Source organism: Mytilus californianus, unplaced genomic scaffold (genome assembly GCF_021869535.1).
Source record: "Mytilus californianus isolate M0D057914Y unplaced genomic scaffold, xbMytCali1.0.p SCAF_7, whole genome shotgun sequence".
NCBI classification, from domain to species: domain Eukaryota; kingdom Metazoa; phylum Mollusca; class Bivalvia; order Mytilida; family Mytilidae; genus Mytilus; species Mytilus californianus.
The window spans coordinates 51798663-51823718 of NW_026262723.1; the positions used below are offsets into that span (position 1 = coordinate 51798663).

Genomic DNA, 25056 nt, shown 5'->3' on the forward strand with positions numbered 1-25056 from the left:
GTCAAAGACACAACAGACACAAGGTAAATAACTCAGAGTACAAAATCTCTGTTTACTATAGTATATCCTGACAACCTTAGAATTATAAACCAGGAGGTTAAACAAAGTTTTTATGCCCCTGCCATGGCAGAGGGGGCATTAGGTGTTACTTCTAAATTTATTTTTTCTAAACTGAAAAGAACCTCCCACCTCTCAAACACTCCTTGAAAATAAAAAAATCTGATACCAAAAAGATAATTTTAGAATAAATCTGTTACATATGATTTTTTATGCTATGCTATTTAAATATATATAACCTGCTTGATTGTATAGATGTGTACAAAGGAAATCATCTCTGTATTTACCAGTGTTTTCACAACAATAAATCAAGTGTAAATTATACACATATTAACAATGGTTAGTCACTATTGCATTGAATTGTGAAACTTTGTATCAAAGATCTTTACTACTGTGATATTACAAGATAATATTCTTTTATCCTCAAATGATATACATTGTAGTAGGAGTTGTTTCATAAAAGTATTTCTTTGATAAAAGCTTAGTGGGTAGATGTATGGTGGATGCTACTGGTTTTGTTATGAAAATACTCAACTAGAGGTTGAAACTAGCACAATTTTATCAAGGTCCAGGCCTCAAAATTTGGAGTACAATTATCATACTCAGACTCAGAATTCAAATAATCAAAATACTTGATTTGGTGTTTTGAGCACAAATTTTGTACTGGAATAACTGAGTAAAGTGTTATGACTGCAGTCTCAGGACTTGAAATAAAATTCAAGAAAGATTCTAGTTTATTTGTTTGTTTGTGTATAACACCACTTACAGATTCCTTAGCTATTTCATGGCAACCAGTTTATTTTTGTCATTTTGTTGTGGATGCAAGACATAGCGCTCCTTCATTCCATCTTCAGCTTCAGCAAACATTTAAGTTCAGTCTGTGGTTAAATTTTTGTAGTTATCAATAACTTTGTCAAACCTGCATGAAATTTTATGGAACTTGATCAGAAACTTTTTTGTTATTAAGAAATAATGTCCAAATCCAAATTTTGAAAATATATTTTTCAGTTTTCAATTTTTTACTGATAAGTAGACTTCTTTTTTCTTGGCAATTAACATTAACATAGTCTCAGACTACATTTTTTGAACATCAATAAATTTGTTAAACCTTTTAATGGCATGTTTTCAAACTTTGAAATAAGCTTCTTCAAAATTTCAAGAAAAAGCACCTGAAGAAAAAAGTTCAATTTAAAAATTTTGTTTTCCTGTAATTTACTGATAAATGGACTTACTTTTTGGTGACCAACAAAGTTCAACTTTACACTTTTACACAGAAGCAATCACAGGTGAGATACAGGGTCCTGCAGAACCCTTTACAAATTTTTGATTTAGGAATTGGACCTCTGGCAGGAAAACCATCAATCCTTGTCAATTAAGATCGGAGTAAACACCTCACCATGACCAGGGTTCAAAAGCCTCAAGGTTCACAACCTCAAAATTGACAGGCTGGATTAGGCAGTTTCAAGAGAAATTCTGCCAGGCCTTGTGCCTATCATTATGAAATGTAATGAATTTAAAATATTTTGAATATTGCATTTATGATTGTGGAGTTCTATTTGCCTATATAATTAACTTCTGGGAAACATTTTGGCAGGAAATCTTTCAGAGTTGAAGAAAAACATATTTGCATTTGAACCTGAAAATGTAAATAGTTTTCAGACTTTTGATTTCTTTTTGTCCACCGCGCAACGTGTTGCGGGGGACATAGAAATACAGGGCGCCCGTTTGTGCATATGTCCATCGGGTCTTGTTAGCGCTCTCACGTGTACACTTCTTGCCAGATTTTTACGAAACTTATATCATAGGTTTATATCAGCAATGTCTTGGAAGAGTTCCAAAATCAGTGCTGATCATTTATTTTTAAAAGAGTAATGCCCCTTGGAAACATTAATTATATGGAAAATTGCATCGTTAGCGCTCTCATTTGTTCAATTCTAGCCAGATTTTTATGAAACTTATAAGATTATATCAGCAATGACTTGGAAGAGTTCGAAAATCATGGCCGATCAATTATTTTTTTAAAAGTTATACCCCTTGGAAACATTAATATGGAAAATTGCATTGATAGCTCTCTCATTTGTTCAGTTCTTGTCAGAATTTTATGAAACGTATAGAATAGGTTTATATCAGCAATGTCTTTGACACTTTCGAAAATAAGTTCTGATCAAATATTTTTAACAAGTTATGCCCCTTGGAAATATTAATTATAATGGAAATCACATTGCATTTGCTCTGAAGCCTTCAATTCTCTAAAATATTAATAAAAAGTCTTATAGAACCAAAAAAAAAAAAAACTGCTTTTTTTAGTTATTGCTCTTGTACCTTGAATAGATAACATATGTGCAAAAGGGGGACATTGGAACTCTGTTCTTTTATTCAAATAGATTTCATCAGAAAATTGTTAAAAGAATCAGATCTGTCCTATTTTCATGTCCTTGCCAAGTTGTCCCTTGAGTGACCAAGTTGTGATTATGATATTTATAGTGGAAAACAAGTATATTATATTCTGAATATATTTAGATGGAAATTGCATGCAAAATTTTGATACGGGTATGATTTATAATGGTTTATAATAAAAAATTTATCCCATTAGAAATTATACAAAGACTTAGAGAAGTATTATATGAAACCTGTAAAATATGTATTCCAGTGAAAAAATGCTTAAATGGAAGTTAAAACCTTGCCAATATATGATTTTTAATCAAACTTCTAAATGTCACCTGAACTGATCTAAACCAAGAGAATCGTGCCTTCAAAATGTTTAAAACAAGTTTTATTTTAGGAAATAGATTTCCTGTTTAAAAATTGGAGCAGATATTGGCCAAAAATCTGTCACGGAATAAATGTATAAACATTTTTTAAGTAAAGAAAACCTTTTAAAAATTACTTCAGAATAAAAATGTCATATCTAGTAATTCTATACATAAATAGCAAACACCTTCATGATGTCAAATGTGACCTTAAAAAGTATAGAAGAGTAATTATTTTATAAAGTACATACATGTGTAGTCTATTTAATTTATGAATGGAACCACCTAATCTCCTTTTCAATCTATTACCGATGACAAACACCAATGAATACAAACATTTATGAGGTTTACTTACCTGTAAATAGTTGTGGTCAGATTATACAAAATCTCTCCAAAGACAATTTGTCTATGATAATCCTATAACAGGTGTTCATGTGAAATTCTCATACAAAGCTTAGTGGACCTTTGTTTCATGGAATAATGTTTTTTTGTGAAGGATTTATATTGTTAAAGAAATGACCAGGTACCTTAAATATGTAAATATATGTATGTCAGAAGATAGAAGCTTTTATTTTATGTTGGTCATCAGTGTAATTTTTGTGATGCTGATTTCAAAGTTCCTGTAAAAACTTAAGACAGTAAAATTTTATAAAGACATGCTCATATGAGTTTGAGAAACTTATACACTCTTCAGGTGACATTATTGTAGGAAGAGATTGGATTGAGAGAATTTGAAATTTAGAATGAGAACTTGGGAGTACATGTAAAAGGATGTAAATGAATAAGGATACTATGTCGAACCAATGATAATTGATTATCAACATGAGGGAAACCATATGCCTGGCCAGCACCTTTTATTAAAGCATAATCAGGTTTTTCTGCAGAACTGAAAAAATTTGAATTTTGTATATGGAAATTGGATAATGTATATTTCTAATTTAGCTTAAAGCTTTCAACATCTTAAATCATTATAATTTTAGAAAACAAGAATTCAAACTTTCAATTAAAAAATTCAGTTCCTCCACTGTTCTAAATATGGGAGGTTATACTGAATATGAATAAAAGAAGACATTAGGAGGTAAAGCATGCAGTCTTATATATATAGTTGATATTCATTGTTTATGCATTTTCCATTTGCTAAGCACTGGTATTTTACATATATGTAATTTTTGTTACCTTCATTTCAACTACAAATCACATCATTGATCTTTAAAGCATACCATGAGATGTATTTTTTGAAATATTCCCTGGGGTATTTCATGTTTGCCAGATTATCTTTCAAATAACAGGAGCAATAGAAATATGTAATTCTCACAGCATGCATCTAGTTTAAGCAAGATTTTAAGATGCAGGCAAAAATAATAATTCCAATAATGACATTCAATTTTTTAAAGTTCTGTGGTCAATTTGTTAACCTAAACAGTAAATTTCTAAGGTTAAATGATATGGAAAAGAAGAGATATGGTGACACAATAATCCCAACACGAACTTGAAAGAAACCAAAAGCATAGGATCATGTACATCATATCAAAGTCACAATGATGCCTTAAACACAGCAAAAGCTCACAGCCCACTGCAGTTGAAGACAGCCTCTAGCATATTTTCTTTACAAGAAGCAGAAAGGGGTCTAAAATTGGAAAAGTAAAACAAATGTTGTTGTTTGTTATTGATGATAGTAAACCATAACTTAATATAGAAAAATTCTAAATCAAGTCAAAATTATTAGGATTACAAGAGAAAACAATAACTCTGTTATCAGTGCGTTAAGTTTTTTTGACCATACACTATAAGTATGTCACAATATATAGTATAATTTATATAATATACATTTTAGAGATCATTATGGTATTATAAAACTGTTATGTTTCGTAATAAAAGTGACAAACTCATAAAGTTCTCAATCAAATTCCACTGGAACTGATCAATATATGTGATCATGCACATACTTATATTTATACCTTTAGGGGGGAGACTAAAATACTATATGGTTAGAATAGAAAAGCAAGTAACTTTTCAGTGATGGGTCCAGGATATTCTATTAGGGCGCCCTTAGAGACCCATTGAGAAAAGGAGTAAAAAATCAGCAAAGTGAACTAAAAACAAATTTTGGGCCAAAAAATGGTGAAAGTGTTTTTTTAGGTAATGTTTTGTAAATAAGTGGAAACAGGATACAAGACATTCTAAGTTTCAATTCCATATAATGCTTTCTGGAAGGTAAAGTAATTCCAACTAAATAAAAAAAGGGTCTTATAAGAAAATATGATACATCTGTAAATAAGAGGGAGAATATAATAAGGTAGTATTCCTCAGAGCATGTTGAAAATAGGTGAACATTACACAAAGATGATATCTATAACCACTGTATGAGAAAAGAATGAAATTCCTAAAAGAGATTATTTCTCTAATTAAAATGAGGGTAAAAAATATGTGAAAAAATAAAAAGTAGAAGAATAGGGACAAGATACGTAGGATAATAGAGACAGACAAGTAGGAAAATAGGGACAAGATAAGTAGGAGAATAGGGACTAGATAAGTAGGAGAATAGGGACAAGATACGTAGGAGAATAGGGACAGATAAGTAGGAAAATAGGGACAGATAAGTAGGAGAATAGGGACAGATAAGTAGGAGAATAGGGACAGATAAGTAGGAGAATAGGGGCAGATAAATAGGAGAATAGGGACAGATAAGTAGGAGAATAGTGACAGATTAGTAGGAGAAGAGGGACAGATAAGTAGGAGAATAGGGACAAGATACGTAGGATAATAGAGACAGACAAGTAGGAAAATAGGGACAAGATAAGTAGGAGAATAGGGACAGATAAGTAGGAGAAGAGGGACAGATAAGTAGGAGAATAGGGACAAGATACGTAGGATAATAGAGACAGACAAGTAGGAAAATAGGGACAAGATAAGTAGGAGAATAGTGACAGATAAGTAGGAGAAGAGGGACAGATAAGTAGGAGAATAGGGACAAGATACGTAGGATAATAGAGACAGACAAGTAGGAAAATAGGGGCAAGATAAGTAGGAAAATAGGGACAGATAAGTAGGAGAATAGGGACAGATAAGTAGGTGAATAGGGACAGATAAATAGGAGAATAGGGACAGATAAGTAGGAGAATAGGGACAAGATAAGTAGGATAATAGAGACAAGATACATAGGAGAATAGGGACAAGATAAGTAGGAGAATAGGGACAGATAAGTAGGAGAATAGGGACAGATAAGTAGGAGAATAGGGACAAGATAAGTAGGAGAATAGGGACAGATAAGTAGGAGAATAGGGACAAGATACATAGGAGAATAGGGACAAGATACGTAGGAGAATAGGGACAAATAAGTAGAAGAATAGGGACAAGATAAGTAGGAGAATAGGGACAAGATACGTAGGAGAATAGGGACAAATAAGTAGAAGAAGGACAAGATAGGGGAAGAAGATACCAAGGGGGAAATCAAAACACATTAGTAAAAATTAAACGTAAAAGACTGATGAAAATAATAGTCCATTCTCAACAAAGCATAGCACAGAAAGCTAACGATTTAGCAACATGAGCACACCAAAAATTGAGGTTTGACTTTGGTGTTCTGGAAGAATCAGCAGTTAAATAAATGTAAAAGAGGAGACAGACAGAGAAAAAGGAAGTTTCTTGTATATGTTATATTTTTTACTGGTGTGATAAAAAGATTTACTAAAAAATGACAGTATGATTACAAATGATATAAGGAAACAATTATTTATTTATGATGTTAGTGACGCAGTTAGAAAAAATTGAACCAAAAAAGAAATCTCAGAGGTGTTAAAATCTACAGACATAACATGTTTAGTATATTAAACTATCAAAATATAGCTAATAAGTTATGAACTAAATACTATACAGGTAACAACTTTTATTGATACATAGCTTTCATACCAGGTAAATAAAGTTTTACTATAAGATTAAAAACAAACAATCATAGTACACAAAACATAGGTAAAGAGATCCCAGGTGTACCAAGACTGGGTTATTGCAATGACTTTTAGATGTTTGATAAGGGCATGACTTGAATACTGGCCAATTTCAATTTTAGAAAGAAACATTGTTTCAGTATGGAATTTTATAATTGGATGTATAATATATTTCTATAAGGTAAGGTTGTTTTGCACATATTCTTCAACCTTATACTTCTTGGTCAATTACGTTTTTAGTTTACTTAAATCTGTAAGTTTTGAAAGAATCGCTGCAATTAAAATTAAGTATATCATGAATTTCCAAATTTATTTCTAGTTTGAAGATATAATTTGAAAATGTTAAACATTTAAAGGTCAAGAATGAAAGGTTCACCAGTTCCCTTCATAAAACTTCCTTCTTAAGTTTTACAACCACTAAAATTGTGAACAATTGGATTCTTTTATAGTGTATATTACTGTATCTGTATTTTGTTTAAGTGTTACTACATGTAGTATCATCATTAAATTTGGTGGTAATGTGTTCAAAAAGGATAAAATAGCTCAAGAGTTGTAATATCTGTGTGTGTCATTAAAAGATAACCATAAGATAGTAATGTTGTGACACTTCAATTTTTGATAAAATCTCTTAAACTTTACAAACTGTATAAACTAGCACTCAATCTGTGATACTTTGTCCCTGCTTTAATCTATGGAGGTTGATCTGGACCATTGAGGGAGATGAGATATGATAATGTTTAGGATGGTTAAGGATTTTGTGGAGTATATACTGTAAATTCAGATATTTTTGCAATGTTATTATTATTGCAAATATTGGGAGGGAATCTGTTTCTTAAAAAAAAATTTCAGACCATAATTTTTATGCAGCATTTGTTCATTTTTGAAAAATTGCAATAATAGATGCATACAAACATTTCTGAATTTATAGTAACTTACATTTACTTTCACCTTTCTAAAGTATACTTCTTTGTACCTTTGATGTCCTTTGTTCTGGTTTTTAGATTTTCTGTATTCGTACTCCCCAAAAAGTATATGTCTGTTGATCCTGCCTCCAGACTGACCTTAAGTTTTATTGCCATTCCAAAAAATTATGGATTTTAATGCCTCTTTTGTCTAAATATTTATATTATAAGATGTAAATAATGTTTGAAGAAATTATAAAGTACCCAGTATCCTACTTTACCATGATTTTTGATTGACAGAAATATACATCTGTAAATTGATTCCCACCCTGGTTAATCACCTTAAATCTCCATTGAACACCTGTTTTCTAATTTCTTTAATCTTGCACAATGCCTTCAGGTTTCACTGTGTAGGTGTTCATTTATGTAAATTACCTGAATTTTTGACATTTCAGAAATGTTTTTAATAGATGATATATTAGATAACATCAGCTAATAATCAGGTACTTACAGACTAATATATGTGGAATTGAATATGATTTATACTTATAACAGGCTTTGACTTTGTTAAAGTACTGGAACACATCATTTGTTAAAAATCTAAATTCTTTGTTTTGTTTTTAAAATTGACCTTTGCTTTGAATATTGTATTCTGATGTGAAATTTGCCAAAAATCTAATATTTTTTTGCTTTTTTATTGTTTTAAAAAGCTTTCATGATGAATGTTTATCGTCTGTTGGGGTATGGAAAAAGGCGGTTGATTAATCATTTAAATATATATTAATACTGACAAAAATCATTTTTTTGTTCATTTACTGTAAAGCAAGATAATGGTAAGTGTATTTCTGCTACCAATAGCTACAGTAAGATTCAGCATTGGAAGAGGACCCATTTGCAGTTGGTGTCTGTATCTTCATTCATAAAATGATATTTCCATGATATAAGATCAATTCATACTTCCTTAGAATAAGATTGCCATCAGACTGATCATTCATTTCTTGTTAGGGATCTGATTTTAGGAATTCTAAGATGGTATTTAACTTGGGGTGAATATGGTGAATGTTTAATCCCCTGTAAAGTAATATAATCTGAAATAAACATTTCTAATCAACACACTGGATAAATTCCAGTCAAACTATTTTTTCACTTTTTCTCTATTGTTTAACTTTTTGCACTTCAGATTCCTATATGAGACTTCAATGAATTACATATTTGTTTCTCCTCTGTTGCTACTGCAGCTTCAAATCTTATAATTGGTTACTTCTTTCAGGATTCCTATGTAGTGATCTTAAGGTTGAATGAATACAATTATGTTTTTTTTTCATTTTGTGTCTTCATTTAGAATTTATTAAAGGGAAATAAAGCAGACCTGTTATTAAAGCCTTTAATTCTAGGGACAGGGGTATAAGTAGACCCCAGGTTCTTCTGAATCGGTGTTTTGTAGTTTCATCATTTAATGAAACTAATATGTTCACAGTTTTTGTATTTTTATTCCCCAGGTTGGTTAGTTGGAGGCTTCTTTACATCCGCGTAAGGAAAGTTTATTAAATTGATGGCTGCTTAACATCCATTTAAGGAAAGGTTGTTTGATTGATGATAGCTTCACATACTACAAACAAAAGTTTGTTTGGTTGATGATAGCTTCACATACTACAAACAAAAGGTTGTTTGGTTGATGATAGCTTCACATACTACAAACAAAAGGTTGTTTGGTTGATGATAGCTTCACATACTACAAACAAAAGGTTGTTTGGTTGATGGCTGTTTAACATCCATTTGAGGAAAGGTTATTTGGTTGATGATGACTTAACATCCATTTAAGGAAGGGTTGTTTGGTTGGTGGCTGTTTAACATCCATTTGAGGAAGTTTGTTTGGATGATGACTGCTTAACACCCTACTAAGGAAATGTTGTTCGGTTGATGATGGCTAAACATCCATTTAAGGACATTTTGTTTGGTTGATGATGGCTAAACATCCATTTAAGGACATTTTGTTTGGTTGATGATGGCTTAACATCCTACTAAGGAAGTGTTGTTCGGTTGATGATGGCTAAACATCCATTTAAGGACATTTTGTTTGGTTGATGATGGCTTAACATCCATTTAGGGAAGTTTGTTTGGATGATGATGGTCTAACCTCCTACTAAAGAAAGGCTGTTTGGTTGATGGCTGCTTAATATCCTACTTAGGAAATGTTGTTTGGTTGCTGATGGCTTAACATCCATTAAAGGGAAGATTGTTTGTTTACGGCTGCTTAGAGCTATTTTTCTTATGCTTGTAGTTTGAAGGTTTGGTTGGCTTGCTTACTTTGTTTGTATAATATTTGCTCAAGCATTGTAATTAAGATTGACATCTGCAATCAATAGATAGGCGAGGCTTCAGCTTGTATACATTATACTCTGCATTATACTTAACATCCAATAACATTATACAAGCTGAAGCTACTCCTAACTGTTGATTGCAGATGTCAATCTTAGTTACAATGCTTGAGAAAACATTTATACAAGCATTAGGAAAATAGCTCGGAAGGGTTGTTTGGTTGATAGCTGCTTAACATCCTAGTAAGGAAAGGTTGTTTGGTTGATGAAGGCTAAACATCCATTTAAGAAAAGATTGTTGCTGCTTAACATCCATTTAAGAAAGGTAACAATGTTTGGTTGATGATGGCTTAACATCCTACTGAGGAAAGGTTATTTGGTTGATGATGGCTCAACATCTATTAAAGGAAAGCTTTTAAAAAAAAATTTCTATCTTGTTCATTAATAGTCAAGATGAAATAGTTGATGTATGTACATATAAAAGTAAAGGATAAACCTGGAATTATCTTTATTTCTTTATTTCCTTATTCTCAGAAATTACCCTTTTAAAAGGTCATAAATAAGGTCACATTTGTGACATTAAAGGTATACAAGTTTAACCTTTCAGAAAGGTGTTTTGCAGTATCGTTAATTAACGTCAGTTTTTATTTTTGTGGTTTTTTTTGGTGATTTTTAGAGAAAAAAGAAGTTTTTTTTTCAGAGGTATTGGGTTTTTTTTTTTTTTATTTGTGGATACTCTTAGGGTTCCAGTTTCATATTTTTATTCAGTTATATGATGCAAAATGCGACCTTACAGGGAATAGCCTTTATCTGTCACAAATACAGGACTGTGAAAGGAAAATATAACATAAAATAGTTATAAAATAACAAATTATTGAGGTTATATTCGGATCTCATTGATTAGACTGACACAATGCCGTTAATTCTGACTGATTAATTTCACTCTCTCCAATGAATTTGATTACTTCTCAGTCTTCTGTCAGGTACGAGTAAATTGATACCCTCCACTTCATCATCACCTTCAGTACACAGCTACAGTAACTCATAAATTGATGCTTTAATTTAACCATGTTCCAAAGGTTACTGATATATACTTGTGTGTTGGTTGTTTTGTTGTACTGTTTTTTAAAGTGCCGTTTTAGACCCATTCTTAAATGTGATAGTTTATAACATCATATGATAACTCAAATTTAACAACAAAGTTGAAAATGTTTTATTTGCTGGAATGCTTGAAGTTTTGTTATAAAGCACATGTACATAGACTTTCTTTTAAATAAACTAATGGTAATGAAAGGATAATTTAATAGAAAAACAAAGAAAAATGGTCTATCATATCACTTATTTTTCACATGCACCATGAATCTGTGGTGTTTGTTTATCAAGGTGACGATGATACATCTACTATCATCTACGGCACAAAAACCAGAGTGTTAATTAGTAGTCTTAAGTTTTTAGATCAATAATCAATGAATGAAATATGTTTTTTTCAATTATGGATTCATATAAATATAAAAAAACGTACACAGAGGACTTGGTTTAATATACATGCATGCATTGGTATCAATTTCGACTGTCAAAGCTTATCCAGCAATATCTTATTCTACAACAACATATTCATTGATCAGGGCTCGAATACCCATACTGTCAGATTATCTGTATATTATTTCTTCTCCCCTTTTTATCATCCTCCCAAAATTATAACTCATTCTAGCCAATGGAATCTTATTAAGGCACACCAATAAGCAACCAATCAGAGCTAACTGTTGTTTAGTTATTGTTTCAAGATGGCATGTATATCAACTGAAACTAATAGCTAAAAGCAAAAAGGATTCCAATTTACTTATATTTTTCATCAATTTATATACAACTGTACAGGCATTGCAAACCCTTGAAATTTCATATTATAATTGTAAACAATTTTTAAATAAAATAGCACTACAAATTTTTAGAAACAAGGGTCACAGATTGTTGTTTATCTAACAAAGCATAAACAAATGAATTCCAGGTCTTCATGTAGTCATTAGGGTGGGGATGGATGCATTGTATTTTGACTCTAAGTGACCTTTTCTAAACATTGTATTTTAGACCCTCATTGTACTGAACATACAGATCAAAGAAATATGATAATCCTATTTGAATTGATTGCTTTTTCATTGGAATTTATTTGAATACACACAAGGTGTATAAAGTAATGTCAATATTTGTTGAATAATTGTTTAAACCACAGTAAAAATCTGTTACAGTGGTATCAAGCTTCACAAACTTTCATTTCTTTCCTATACCAGTGCCTTATTTGGAGGAGAATCTCTCTTCTTTTTTCCTTTTGTCTGTATGTCCATTTCCTTCCTTCACAGGAGTTTAAGGGTTCTCTGTTCTTTGAATTAGAATGAACAGAGGTTAGAGATGTGAAATTTTCTATATTATTTAAAATGTTATAGAATTTATCAAGATAACTAGTTTTTGTATCCTAGAAAATTCCATAAAAATGAAGAATATAATTATGATTCTACATTTGACTTTAAATTTTAATCAAAAATTGCACTTTTTTTATTGCACATTTTTTATTGCCCATTTGTATTTACATTTATTAGGGCCCCGCCGAATGGCGGCAGCCCTATAGTGATCAGTCTGTCCGTTCGTCCATCCGTAACAAATTGTGTCCGCTCTATATCTAGAGAACCTTTATTATTTCAAAGTTTATACTTGACATGTATATTAACCAACACCAGAGGGTGTGTCATAATGTATGTTCAACTTCCTAGGTCAAAGGTCAAGGTAAAAAACTTTGGTCTTAGTTGACAACCCCATGTCCTATGGTAAAGATCGTGTCCGCTCTATATCTTGAGAATTATGATTTCAAAGTTTATACTTGATATGTATATTAACCAACACCAGAGGGTGTGTCATAATGTATGTACAACTTCCTAGGTCAAAAACTTTGGTTTTAGTTGACAACCCCATGTCCTATGGTAAAGATTGTGTTCGCTCTATATCTTGAGAACCGTTATGATTTCAAAGTTTATACTTGATATGTATATAAACCAACACCAGAGGGTGTGTCATAATTTATGTACAACTTCCTAGGTCAAAGGTCAAGGTCAAAAACTTTGGTTTCATTTGACAACCCCATGTCCAATGATAAAGATACAAATTTACAAATTTTTTACCACACATTATTCACAGCGGGGCCCACAGAGATGGCTCCCATCTCAATGATATCTAGTTTCACATATTTTCATGGTTATTGGCTGAAGTTACATGTGTATTTTTTAAATATTCTGAAATGCAAGTTATAGGCCTAGATTTTCATTTTCATTTTTTGTTCTTCTATATTCATCTCCTTCCATCATAAACAGATAATAACGTTACGTCATTGTCCTGAAATTCATGACTATCAGACTTTCGTCATTTTCTTTCTTTTTTAATTCTTTTTTCATTTGGATTTGTTTATGGCTTGCTCTAAACATATCCGCCTAAAAAAAGGCTAAATTACAAGACAACATTTAATAAATCACATAGAGAAGAGAAGATGTTTGGTCATTTATTGCTAATTTCATAAATAACCTTAGATAGATGTCATAATTTGTATAAAGTACACAAAAGAAAAGTTTGTTTTGTTTCCTTAATTTGTTGATGTAAATGAGAATTAGGTAGGATTTGGCTGTAGTTTGAAAGAAATAATGAACTGAATCTTTTAATTGTTTGAGGCAGATATTTTCCTCTGATTATTCAACATAAAACATTTTTTTCTCTCTCACTTGTATGCATGTATGGAAATTTATCAAAAAACCTGACAAATTGTCAAAAAAAGAGGAGTAGTCATCTTTTTATGTCAGAATTAAGTTGGTCATTTTCCAAACTTTTGTTAACCAGTGTTTACATTTTTGGCATTGTGTTATAAAAAAAGAGATAAAATTTGTTGTCTGGTGAAAAATTATGTATTTTTATTTGTAATTACAAGTAAGAATGCATGTCTGCATTGTTATATTTCCAACAAAAAAAAAGAATAGACATTTAAGTTGCTCTTTGACCTGGAATATATTTTGGTTAAATATGTAGACTTGATTGTTTCCCCAAGGAATGTATATAAAGAATGTTTATATTTAGTCCTTAATGTATATACCAATATAAATTCAACCTATGCATGCCAATAATTCTTCCAATATAATTTTTTTGAAATTTAGTTTTTGTTAATTTATGAAAAAAGGAACTATCCAGGTTTTGGTTGGACTGTTTGGTAATTAATTTTTGGCATGTTTAATTTGGACAAAACAGCATCAAGATTAAAGTAATAAGTAACATGTAGATAAAATATAAATGGTAAATATATGAATAAACAGATTGATAAATAAACAAAAAGTTAGATAAAAGAATTTTTGAAATTGATTAACTTGTCTCATTTATGTCTAGTGCAAGAAAGAGTTCAATTTATACACCTGTTTAAAATGTTAAACTCATAAATGTGGTATTGTCTATCCTTTTGATGTTTATATGTGACATTAATATGTGCTTTAATTAGCAAACTGGATTAAAAGTGATCAAATCATTTGTTAATTAGTTTGAGTTGTTCAATTAAATATATGCTTAATTAAGTAAGATTTGATTTCCTTTTTACAGCTTCACCGTATATAACTATCAGCTGATAAACAAGAAATCTTTGTCATAGCACTGGAGATTACATTTATCATGGATAATATTACTGGAAGTATTCAATGGATGTAAAATTAATAATATATTCATAACAGATTATGTGTGTGGAGTTTATAATATTATAGTTTTAACAAGGATCATTGCATTCAAAAGTGACAACTTCAGTTTGAAAATAAAGGTATGTTCAGTTTAATATATATTTATATGTGTAATTCTTAAATGTATATGAAAAAAACCAAAGAAGACATACCTTTTGTAAAAATAGATTAATTCTGCAAATCTTTGATACATTATTTCCTGTGACAAGGATATAATACATCATAATTTATATGATTACTAATTATTTTGATAAATATATTAATATTAATATATGTATTACATGAGTTGATTTTCCACCGCAAAAGCAGGATATCAATGACACGAAAAATGGAATCTCAGTAAAGAGGTTATATTACAAGAATGGACAAGGGGTTATTCACAAATTAAGTAACTTAAGTTATCATGGTTATATATGGTAAGTAACTTTTTTGGAAAATATTTTTAATGTGATGGGGACTAAAATTTGCTAAATATTTCTCTAAAATTGAATCTTTTGGTATGTTTTTGAATATTTTTGCTGGTGTATAAATTGCCAATGGTGGATATAGTTTTGCAATATTTGAGAAGATAGAATATCTATAACATTACAGATGTCTGAACATGAAATTAGATGGTATGGTTTATACTTAACAACAGTTACTATCATGACTGTTCTATGTAACTGAATACTGAAATATGTAATAAGTCTTTCTTTAGTTGGATTGCTAAACCTTAATGGTACATTTCATTATAATGTTGTAAAAGATATATTATAATATACTATTTTATTGCTATAGTGACAATTTTCTTGAATTTCATGGCTAGATTAAACAAAACATGAATGTTACTACCCACCATAACTATGCATTGGGTTGATGGCTTTCAACCTACTGGTAGCACTCATATAATTCTTATTTCTGTCAACAAATCAAGAACATACTCTATCAAAAACTTTTCAATCTGAGTTTTCTTAAAGTTATTACATCTATCATAATGTTAAAGATTATTCATGAAACAGAAACAAGATCATATGATATATTTTCATTGATTTCATTCAAGTCTAAATCCAGGAATTCAAAAGCAATGAACCAAAAATATTTCCTCAAACTACAAAGTGCACACATGTACTGATAAGACTTCCTTTTGATCCCCCTTTATGTATATCTATGCTGATTCTGTCAACAGAGGGGGACTTCAAAAGAAAATATTTCCGAAGTACATAAATAGCAATAACAAGAAAGGATGATGAGCATGGCAGATTAGAACTTCATCTCAGGTTTTAGATGTGGAGATAAACAGAAAACTCACTGTGCTTACTGTCTTTCCATGTAGTTATTTTTGTGTAAAATATATTCTGTCATTCCAGAGTATATGACCCTCTGAAATCCTTCCTTAATCTATAACTTGAAAGATTTAGGGATCTGGGACAGAAATTTTAGGTCTGTCAGATATGGAAACATTATTGTAGTAAGTATTAGATACGCCTATGAGGGCATTAGCTTGATATGGTGTATCTAATTTACCCCATGATATTTTTGTCAATGCAGAATGATAGTTTTCAATAATTTAGGAGGGGGCCTTTCAGCTATGTGACCATATGTTATTGAAAAGCATGATCAATGCAGGGCATCCAATTTCATTTAACGACATCTTTGTAAGCTTGAGATATAAGAATGGAAAAAACTCTAACTGATATTAAAACAGAGCATTGAAGGTTAATTTAGATAGACTGAATCAAATGACATTTAAGGATTATCCAAAATAGGATTATCAGAAGATGAAGCAAGTAATCTTTATCTTGGTTATCCCTCTGTCAACAGTCTAAAATTACAGCTTTGTGGCAAAATATGAAACACTTAAAAGTCCAGGTATTAAAACATGGGACACATCAAAGTTAGTAAGGTGAAATCTTTACGTCTACAAAGTTGTTATGTTTTGGTGGCAAAATTTGAAATTGTTTCTTTTATTTGGAAATGATTCCATAGTAAAAAGTTGTTTTATTTTAAATTACTAAATGTGAAATATGAGGAGTATCATGTCAATACTGGGAAACTACTTCTTGATTTTTTGTGAATTTAAAAAAAAAAAGCCAATTCAACATTTAACTTAATGTAAACAGGATGCCTATTTATTCGAGTGTGTAGAGATACATTAGTTGAGCTAAATAAGAAAACTATTGGTTGGAAAAAAAGTTTGATAGCTTCACAATTTACAGTATCAGTTACATTAATTTTCTCCTTTCTGTTTTATTTCAATCAGTTATTTATTGTAAAACATTTAGAAATACTTGACATTTCATGTTATCATTGTTTGTCTATTGCACCTCATCAATATCAGTAAATAAAATAACAGTTTCTCTGATGATTTCAATCAGGAAAATAATTTTTATGTTGATAGCACTTGGTTTAGTTTTACCTTGGAACTAATCATTTGCATGTTGAAAAGTCATTTGTCTGTTCATAACAAGATTTGAGAGGTATCCAATTTCAACAATGCTACAGGTAAATATACATACATGTACATATCATTGGTTGACCTGAACAAAAGCTAGCTTGTCTGGAATATTTGAACAAGGGGGATAACTCTACTTATTTTCACTGAACTAGTACACAATTTTATTTAGGGGCCAGCTGAGGACCACCTCCGGGTGCGGGATTTTCTCGCTGCGTTGAAGATCCATTGGTGGCCTTCAGCTGTTGTCTGCTCTTTGGTCAGGTTGTTGTCTCTTTGACATATTCCCTATTTCCATTCTCAATTTTATTTTATAGTATCAGATATGTTGATGTTCAATGAGACGATGACATCAGTGAACTTTTACAGCTCCTTAAATGTATTCTGACCTTTTTAACATTTGAATGGGAAACTCTTTAAAGGAAAAGTCAGTCTCTGAAAACATATAAATTTTGTTTTTGAATGGTCAGATGAAGAAGAAGTTTTTGACAGTCACTTTAAACCGAGTGTGCAGAATAGAATATAATTTTTGAATTCTTGTCAGTTTAGTTGTAAGAAAATCTGATATCTTGTGATTAGTCTGTGGTATCCTCTATTGAAATGGACATACACGTGATTGATTTCTGTATCATGGTAAGCATTCTGAATTCTTATTACATTTTATTAAACATTTCTTTACAAATGATATATTCATTGACAGATAAGCTTAAAGTAAAGAATGAACCTAGCTTGCATCAGCAATTCTTTTTAAAGATGCATCTAATATTTCATTTTAATTGATATAACAAACATTTTTGCTAAAAATTGTTGGAAAATATTACTTTCAATAAGCCATGACATATCATGTTCAATATGTTATGATAAAGTTAAAAATGTCAGAGAGAAAAGTTTACTTTTGTTAATATCAGCTTTTTAGAGGTTATTACATAAATTGTTTATATAGATATATAGTTAAAGGTTATTATATTTTTATAAGACTGGTAGCCTAACCTTTGCTTTGCCATGATAGATTTCTCCACATCTTGTTGAAATTCTTGACTTGAAAATTCGAATTACAAATTGTACTAAAAATTAAAACCTGTCAAATATATATTCATCTATGTAATACTCAGACTGCTTTACTAAAATTTTGGATGCTAAATTTGTGTGAAATCTTCACCTATAATACTAAAAACAGATAATAACAAAACACATCATTTTCAGACGTCAATTGATTGAATGCTGGCCAACTTTTATTTTGGGTGTAAACATTTTAAGTCTAATTTACAAATGATAGACAAATCTGTGTTCCTAATTAAAGATTTATTGTTAAAATTTGAGTCCTAAAAAAATCTTTTGTATGTATGTTTGACTAATTTTAAGAAATTTAATGAATCAATATCTTAAATGTTAAGATACCCTTTAACGAACGTTCAAGTGTTGAAGTTAACTTGTCTTCGGTTTTTGAATACTTTGACAGTGAGATCATAATTGTCTGAACTGCATGTAGCTTGAAATGTTTCACAAAATGAAATTTATACTCTTCATGTGCTTCACTAGGCTGTTAAAGAGAGGAGAAACAAGTCTTATATAAATTAGTCTGAACTTTGGGATCAACTTTTAAAACAAAGCCTTAATCTTGTTGACTTGATAAATTACAATTAATAATGTAAGTGAGAATGCATAAAGTATGAAACATCGGTTTTTTGGACCATTTGTTTTTAAATTTCAATAGCTTTAAGGTAAAGGGTGCAGCTGCAGAATTCAAAGTCCTCTTTATTTAAGCCTAAGTTTAGAGCATGATTTTTATTTTCAGCTAACAATTTTAAGTAAGACATGCTTATTACTGGAAATTTAGCAACTTATAATCAGTTTGTCTTGAAACAAGAAAGGTCTATGAGAAAGTGCTTTATTCAGGGTATTGTTCAAGACCTGCATGACTATAGATGATGCTGTTATTTAGATATGATATGGTCAGTAAGGTCAAACTCAATGAGAAGGGAACCCAACAACATTATAAAACCAGATGTTTTGATCATGATTACAAGTGTGAATGTTGAGTTCTCAAATACTTGTTTTACCTGTCACAAGCTATTATAAGGTGTCTGTCTCAGGAACTTTGTCTCTGTCTTTTATCTCTTATAATGTTTTTTTGTCCTTTAAAGAATTCTGGTATTGATGGAAGAAGTTCTGAATCAGTAGTCTCATTTAAATTTATTCACAACTAAGGATGATTTAGAGATTGACCATTGGTTGACCTCTAGATTTCTTAATGTAGGGTTACTGTCTCATTGGTCTATGTCCTATATCTCTTGTTAATCATGTTTAAAGGTCAAAATATAGCATTTAATGATAAACAAGTGGTCATACCATATGTCAAGGCTTAATTACATAAAGTCTACAATGGTGTTAATGAAATCAACAGAGTCCACCAAATTTAATCTATCAGCCAAGATTAAAAAAAAAAGGGGGGGGGGGGGGGGGCTCAGTAAACTGGGAGAGAAAATGGACTACAAATCTAATTTTTGACCAAATTGGACCTTCTGAGCCCCTAGATCATTAACACCAATTAATACAAAAAGAAAATTATACATGATCAGCATACTCCTCAAGAATTGAGAGGCATTTTACTGTATCCACTCAGCACTAGATAATAAATTAACTTCAATGAATGTACAACAAATGATTAGTAAGTGGTAACATCACATGTCTTATCTTGATTGTAATGATTGAAGATAATGTCTATCCTAAGGTTGTATTTAATCAAGGTAGATTCTTTGATAAATATATTTTTATTTAAAAATGTTCAAGCTTCAAAAAGGTTTATATATTGATCTAATAAGATAATCTGATATGCCTGTATACAGTTGTGTTTGCTTGATATATATTCTGTTTTTGAACTTAAATGAAAGTTTTTTATTTTACCACACGTATAAGATCTCTCACAAATCCACCCTACTTAAAATATAAAACGAATAAAAAAATGATGCTAACATTTCGTATAAAATTTGAGATGGAAAATGAACCATGCACCCCTCATTAAACATTGTCATTACAGAGACATCACACCCAATCCCCATTGAAACTGACAAAAGAGTGACTCTTCCAATAATATAAATACATAGGGTACAGCATAATCAGGCTATCAATACTTTTCATTATTTGCAGATTTTGGGATTTGTGTCAAAAATCTTAGATTGATTCTGTTAAATTCATTACACTTTTTATGGACTTGAGAATTTAGAGCTTGCCATAATGTATAAACACCTGTCTATTATTTAGACTGTATGTTGCCCTCTACATGTCTTGTGATTATTTTTGACTTTGGGTTTATGTCTCATTGATGTATACACCCTATTTTCACTTCAAGCTTTTAACAAATTATGATGAGGAGATGAGCTCCATAAAAGAGTTTTACATGTATTTGAAGATAATAGTAACCACACTTGTTGAGTTTTACCACTGTGATTACAGTAATAAATCTAATGTTTTACATAACATTTAAACTTTAACCAGACAGATTATGTTTGAATTAAAATAGTATATTATGGAGAAAGTGATACTTAATTTTTTTATGTGTAAATCTGGAGCCATGTCTAAAATGATTGGGGTATTACCATGATTACCTTGACCCACAGAAAAGTTACATTGACATGGAAATTGAATGAACTGTGTACTTCATTGATTTGACCTTTAATTTAAAGTCAAATCAATTGATCTTTATACAGATTCAATGGACACAATATCTATTTAAACTTTTTTCTCCTGTGGTGAAAATATTCAGCTTTAAAAATGTTCTGAAATACAACTGTCCATTTTCAGATGTTACAAGTTCAGTTTGCAATTTAGTTGGGAATTATCGTTTTGTAAGGGAAACAAGGACTTAGCACTCTTTTCCAGATGGTAAAGTGTTTTTGGTTTTTATAGTTTTTAGATAAAGCCATATTAAATACCTTATTAAATATCTATTTTGTTTACAGAAACTAACTGTACCATCTGCCCAGTTTAACCACTTTTTTTTAACTGGCATGATTTAAATAATACATGCATAATTTAAATTGAAAATGTTCAGGTTATGAATTATGCAATTTTACTACAATGAAGGATTTGACAATGAAGGATTCAAATCCTTCAAGCTCAGATGACTTATGAAAGATTTGGCTTTACTGTTCAGGCCTTTATGGGTTTGAAGCTTCTGAAAATGGTAAATATTTGGTGTCAAACACACCTACTGGTAATGAATATTATTCCAGGAATGTGCTGTGCATTATGCTTAGATAATAAGAACTTTTTTGGATGTTCACCTAAGGAAAAATTAAACCCCTGACGAAAGAAGTACCTGCACTGAGGATGGATTAAGGAATCTACATCCACATTAAGGTGAAGAAAATATACTGAAATTTAGACCTTCCAAAATATCCTTTTGATTGATAAACTCTTACATATAAATTATATCATTGGACAGTCTAAATTTCCTTATGATAGCTATAAACATAACAAAAAGGTATCTGTTAGCAAAAATTGAAATTAAGTGGGAGAGTTACAAGCAAGGATGGTTTGTTTCAAAGTATTTAATAACACATTTGAATAAATTAGTGCAAGATTAATGTCTATGTTTTTACATATAAAAAACCATTTGATAGGTAAATAAGTATGTAAAGGTAAAAAGTAAAGGCTAGGTTTGACCTAATTATGATTGCAAGATAAAAGGATTACCTTTAGGGTAGTTTCATTATCTTGTAAAGAAACAGGACGAGACATAGTAGATCACAATCTAAACAAATTACAGGAAATATACTTTTATGGTAATGATACCCCTCAGTTAGAGTTAAATTTATTTTAATTTTTTGGGGAAAAAGTCTTGTGTAGGTTAATTATATCAGTCTTAGATCTGGAAGTTAAGCAGGAAATAGTAAGTGACAAGAAAAAGGTATTTATTATCAGTAATTTCTTCATGAAAATAATCAACTATCTAATGATAAAAGAAATGCATAAATTAGAGCATGAAATTTAAATAGAGTTTTAGTGAAACTGACCAGAAGTGTCAAGTGAGCTATTTATACCATTTGGCGGTCGTTATCTGTTAACTTTTACAAAAATCTTCTCCTCTAAAACTACAGGGCCAATTGAAACCAAAGTTGGCCACAATCATCATTGAGTTATCTAGTTTTAAAATGAGTTCGATGATCTTTTCTGCCAACCAACATAGCTGACTGGCTTAAATTAGAACATAGGGGTAAAATGCAAGTTTTGTCTATTCTCTTGAAATACAGTGATCTTCTCCACATTGTTGGAGAGTGGTCATTGTTGGAGATGCAGATAGATCCAAGTGAGTGACATAGGCTCCTGACTTTAGTGCCTCTAGTTTTAATATTTGATAGAAATTTAGTGTTAACATTTTGGTAACAATAAATTAGAAGATGCTCTTAAAAATGAAATTTAAGAAATAGATTATGTACCAGTAAATCTTAAATGTTACCCCTCGAAATAAATGATGTCCAGTTAATGTTGGGATTACAAATAAATTGCATTACAATTTTATATGTAGTGTGGATAATTGAGTATATTCATTTATTGAAGATCACTGCTGTTTTTTATTCTTATGTGCTGTTTTGATTGATATTTACTCATATTTTAATTTGGAAAAAATGTTGATCAAGCTAATACATGTAGACTAATCAGTATTCAAAATAAGCATTCTCACACTGGGTATCGTGATACAATATCCGCAGAGGGATCCCAATCCGGAGGAGCAATTACAAGAAAAATAGAAACAGTAGGCATATAAAATCTGGAACCAATTCCCACAGAAGATTATGAGTAAAAATTTCTAAGGCATATAACTTTTTGTCCCCCTTGTGACACGTTGTTGGGGACATAGAAATATCAGGTGACTGTCTGTCCTATCTTTTCAGCGCTCTCACATGTTCAATTCTTGCCAGATTTTTATAAAACTTATATCATAGGTTTATATCAGAAATGTTTTGGACCATTTCAAAATCAGTGCTGATCAAATATTTTTGAGAGAGTTATGCCTCTTGAAAATATTACTTATATCGGAAATTTCATTTCATTTGCTTTCAAGCCTTCATTTCTCTAAGATATTTATGAAAATTTTAAAGAACAAAAAAAATTATTTTTTAAGTTGTGGCCTTTGGACAGATGAAATATGTGCAACACAGGGAACATTGGAACTCTGTTCTTTTATAAAGATGTGATTAAAATGAGTCAAAATTTTGAAACAATATTTCTGGATTTGTAAGCATGAAATTCTTCCTAAATTTTCATTTTTGACTTCTCCAAACACCATGTTTTCAACCCAAAATGAAAAATTTGGCCAAATTTGTGAAAACTGAAGATACATGTATCTTTTCACTGAAAACAATGAAAATGACTGATGTTCGGTTTCGTAATTTTGATTTTTTTTTTCTAATGACCAATTTGAAATTGACTATAATCTCAGACTTGTAAATTTTGACTTTTATAGTTGAAATCCCAATTGTCGCCACTAAAATGAAATTTTCTTGTCTTTCAAACCATGGATTACTTTCAAGATTAGACTTAATATCCTCTAGTGTTACGTAAATTTTCGCAAAAAACAAGAGATTTTGATATGACCAGTCATAGTTATTAGGTAACAACATTAAGTATTGTTGATTTAAGTAGTCTCTACTAGAAAGTTGACTTTTCCATTCCGGAATATTATACCACCATTCTTGAGTGCGTCAATGTCATAACATGTGGAAGTATACTTGTATACAGGACATTGCATGCAATTACTTCTTGTTAACTTATTTAGTGAATGTGATGATCTTTTAAAATCCAAATAAATACTTGTGTTAGTCCTGTAAAAAAAATAAGAAGATGAAATTAGTCTAAACAAATGATGCTGACTTTAATATTCTCAATTTTTACTCTAGAAGAAATAAAAAAGTATTTCTTTGAGTCATTGGTTTTTCCAATGAATTTTGTGCTTATCCCTATAAGAAGTTGAAAGTATTCAAGTTCCTATCCCTTCACCTAACTACTTGTGTAAGCGTGCACTACTTTAAAAGTATACGGAAACCACCAAGTGTTTCCTATCCCCTCAAAGGTAGTATTTATAAACAAAAATTAATTTTATTTTCATTCATACATGATTTTTAAGGTATGTGTATATCAGTATACTTCTACAAAGAAATATTTAGGACTGATTTAATATTGGATGTTGTATGTGCTGTCTCCTTTTTGAAGATATTTTTACATTAATTTGTAGTGCTTGTAATTTTTTTTTTATTTCACCAAAATTAAAAGAAAAACCTGTTTATATAACAAATAAGATGAAAGAAATTACGAAAATAAATAAGTTAAAAGACTTAAATTAAGATGTAATAAGTTGAATATCAATTCAGAATCAAGTTTTATATCATTATTCCAGCAGAGAAGCTTTCAATATCATTGAATTACTGAACTCTTTTAAATGGCTATTATTTTCAGAAAAATAGAAATCTTATTTCTATTTCAATATCAATTTAACAAGTGATTTAATTTAATATGATATTTAATAATTTTTGAAATAGATATTTGCTATGCCATTCAAATTATTGAACTCACAAAGTGCTAAATATAAGCCAATATGTGGCTTGCAGATTGCTCAGCTCTACATGTATCCGCATCAACTAACGCCCTTTTCAGGAAGTCCTTTTTGAAAGCCTGTGTTTGGTGTAAATTATATTTTGATGAGAGTTACTTGGCTTGGCTTGTTTGCTGCTAAAATGAAGAGTATATGGTAAAAGATATAAGGCCTAAAATTGTTTATATCCTGAACTTACAATCAAGTTTTGTTTGAAGTTAATTTAAGAGACCTTCTGAAGTTGTTAAGAAATCTTATAAAAATCAAACATTACTTGGAAATTGTTATAATATCAGAAAATAAATGCTTCTGGCT

The 25056-nt window shown here is 30.4% G+C and overlaps 1 protein-coding gene across 2 annotated transcripts in view; it reads left to right on the forward strand.

Annotated features, from left to right (window-relative positions):
• The first annotated feature begins 3121 nt into the window (after window positions 1-3121).
• Window positions 3122-25056, forward strand: part of LOC127709734 (pro-neuregulin-2, membrane-bound isoform-like) — a 47125-nt gene continuing 25190 nt past the window's right edge. The window contains exons 1-2 of one of the 2 annotated variants that reach the window (XM_052215406.1): window positions 3122-3330; window positions 14589-14799. The gene's annotated coding sequence lies outside the window, so the exon portion shown is untranslated. Of the gene's footprint in view, window positions 3331-6790; window positions 6933-14588; window positions 14800-25056 lie in introns of those variants that run through there. The other variant, XM_052215405.1, reaches the window with a different exon arrangement.